Below are 3,253 nucleotides of genomic sequence, written 5' to 3' on the forward strand. Positions count from 1 at the left end.
TCACAGCTGCTGCTGACCATTGTTGGGAGTTGATTGTTGGGAGTTGGACTACAGACTGTAAGTCATCAATAAATTCCTTTACTATATAGAGACTACCATAAGTTCTGTGACTCTAGAGAACCCCAACTAATACAGGGTTCAAATGTGAAATGTAAACACTGGGTTCTCTGTTTTCTTTGATCTTTGTTAGGGTGTCCTTATGTAGCTGAGACTGCGAACTCTCCAGAGATGGCACACAGGACTTGAACTCAGAGAGACTAGCCTGTTAGTTCCTCACAGGAATTGGTATTAAAGGCATATAACACAATCATATCTGCAGAAACACATCAAGCTGTTCTTTTTTATTCTTTTAGACATATATATTTTCCCTACTTATATGTTAGCATGTACTACCTTAAGAAGGCAGAAGAGAGTGAAAGAGCTCCTATAATTGGAATTGTAGATGGTTATGACCTGGCATATGGAAGCTAGGCTTAGAACTATGGTCCTGTGGAAGAACAAATCTGCTTGAAATTTCATACAGCCATATACCCCTAAACAGTTTTGAATTCATTTCCTGCAATGCTTTCATCAAAGCCAAACCTGGTACAGAAATCAAATCAAATAAAGATAGATGAGGGAGGGAGGAGGGAGGGAGAGAGAGAGAGAGAGAGAGAGAGAGAGAGAGAGAGAGAGACAGAGACAGAGAGAGAGACAGAGAGACAGAGACAGAGACAGAGACAGAGACAGAGAGGCAGGCAGAACCAGAGAGTCTGAAAGAGAGGTAGAGACAGAGAGAATGACAATGAGAGAAACAGGTATATTTAGTGTTTTCACATTGACTTTGTGAATGGTTCTTCATTTATGGGTCCTCCTTCTCTTGCCTGGAGATCTAATCATACTGGAAACACCTTATCTCATACCACCACACTCAATCCTGTTACTGAGACCTACCTATCAGTTCAGGCTACTTAATATTTCCAGAGAGCCCTGAGAAATATGATGCAAATAATTTGGAAGAAAAAATATCCTAGGGCTCAAAGTTTGAGGAGAAGTATCCTGGATGGGCTTCGGACTGCATTCTCAGATTTTATACAGTCCCTCATGAAGATCTGATTCACTCAAGCTAGATCAAAATAAGATTAAGTGGGTGGAGATTTCATTTTCCTATCAGGTGACAGCTTTAGCTTGAGGGGTGTGGCTACAAAGGGGTGGGGCACGGGTTGGGAAGGCATATATAAGGACTCAAATGGATGCACAAGACACTCTAACTCTGAGTCTTGGAGTCTGGTGTGACTGCCTGACCTTGTTGAGATTGGAGCTTCTGAGAGCAGTGTCCAAAGCAGGTAAATCATTTATGCCCATCAGGATACCCCATGTGACTTGTCTTGACAGTGTCCATTTTATCTTAGTGTTTTGTTTTGTTTTGTTTTGTCTTTGTTTTTGCATTTGTTTGTTTCCTTGCATGCTTGCTTTCTTTATGTGGTTATTTTGAAGAAGGGAACTTCATTTATTCCAGAAGTTTATATGTATCCAAGTGTTATGAAACACTCAATGTTTACCCTCTCCCTTCTGAGACCTGAAGCTGCCCTGCCCTGCTTATTTATAGTGGGCTAAGGAGGCAATATTCAAGGACTCAGGCACACTGGACAAACACCATATATCCTGACCTACTCTAATCTACCTTAAATTATTTTTAATTCAAAGTGAATATAGATTTATAAAATGGCAAGTAAGAAAATTCTATAGTGAGCACCTGGCTATGAGTTCCAGGAGAGTATCAAATTGACAATCTGAAGCATTCAATCTCATGCTTGTTTGTTTATTAGTTTGATTGATTGATTGATTTTTACTTACTAACTTTATATCCTTCGAAGTATCCCCTCCCATTTACCCTTTACTACAACACTACCTCTACTGTCCTTCTCTTCCCCTCTGAGTGGGTGGGTCTTTACTGGAAATCCCTTGACCCTGATACATCAAGTCTTTGAAACTAGGTGCTTCTTCTCTGACTGTGGTCCAACAAGGCAGACCAGCTAGAAGAATAGATCCCACATACTGGCAACAGCCTTTGGGCTAGATCCCTTCTCCATTTGGGATCTATGTGAAACCAAGATGCATTAAAGCTATGTAGGTTGGGCAAGCCCTAGGTCTTGTCCCTGTATGTTCTTTGGTTGGTGGCTCAGTCTCTGAGAGCCCCAAGTGTCTATGTTATTTGACTGTGTGTGTCTTCCCATGGAGTTCCTATTCCCTTCAAATCCTGCAATCCACCTATATTTCCATAAGAGTCCCCAAGCTCCATCCACTGTTGTCTGTGAGTCTCTGTCAGCTTCTGAGTGGAGCTTCTCAGGGGATAAGCATTCTTGGCTTCTGTCTGCAATCATAACAGACTCTCATTAATAATGTCAGGGACTGGTGCTTGTCCATGGGAATGGTCTCATGTTGGGCTCATTATTTAGCTATTCCCTCAGTCTGTGTTCCATCCACCATCCTGGCATTTCCTGTACACAGGATAAATTTTGTACACAGAATAAATTTTTGTGGGGATTTATGTACATATTGCTCCACTTGGAGTTCTGCCTGACTAAAGGAGGTGCCCCCTTCAGTTCAATTTCCTCTATGCTGAGAGGAATGGATAAGGTTAATCCCACTGATTACTGGGCAACTTCCTTATCTCCATTCTCTGTCTGATCCTGGAGATACCGCCAACCATCCACCCCCATTAGCTGCAAATTTCCATTCATTCTCATGGCCATCTTGCCATCTCTCCTTTCTCTGTCTCTACTTGATCCTGACTCCAAGCCTTAAACTCCATCTCTTCTCCCACACATTTCCTTGTTCATTTTGTGTTAGGGTGTCTTTGTGTACCCCAGATCATCCTTGAACTCTCCAGAAATGGCATGCAGGACTTGAACTCAGGGAGATTAGTCTGTCTGTGCCTCACAAGAACTGGTACTAAAGGGATATAACATGATAATATCTGCAAAACACATCCAGCTGTTTTTGTATTATTTTAGGCATATATATATATATATGCCTAAAATATATATATGGAGCTATATATTGGAGTTGTAGATGGTTATAAGCTGGCTTATGGGAACTAGGAATAGAACCCTGGTCTTGTGAAAGTGCAGCTCTGCTTGAAATTTCTGATCCATGTATACACTCCCTAAACAGTTTTGAAGTTATCCCCTTCAATGATTTAATCAAAGGCAAATCTGTACAGAAATTAAATCAAATAAAGATGAGAGAGAGAGAGAGAGAGAGAGAGAGA

The 3,253-nt window shown here is 41.2% G+C and overlaps 1 protein-coding gene across 1 annotated transcript in view; it reads left to right on the forward strand.

Moving 5' to 3' along the window:
* Positions 1 to 1,255: 1,255 nt before the first annotated feature.
* Positions 1,256 to 3,253, forward strand: part of LOC116069966 (PRAME family member 12-like) — a 7,857-nt gene continuing 5,859 nt past the window's right edge. Inside the window, exon 1 of the mRNA XM_031341012.1 lies at positions 1,256 to 1,325. The gene's annotated coding sequence lies outside the window, so the exon portion shown is untranslated. The remainder of the gene's footprint in view (positions 1,326 to 3,253) is intronic.

The sequence above is a fragment of the Mastomys coucha genome, unplaced genomic scaffold (genome assembly GCF_008632895.1).
Source record: "Mastomys coucha isolate ucsf_1 unplaced genomic scaffold, UCSF_Mcou_1 pScaffold22, whole genome shotgun sequence".
NCBI lineage: Eukaryota > Metazoa > Chordata > Mammalia > Rodentia > Muridae > Mastomys > Mastomys coucha.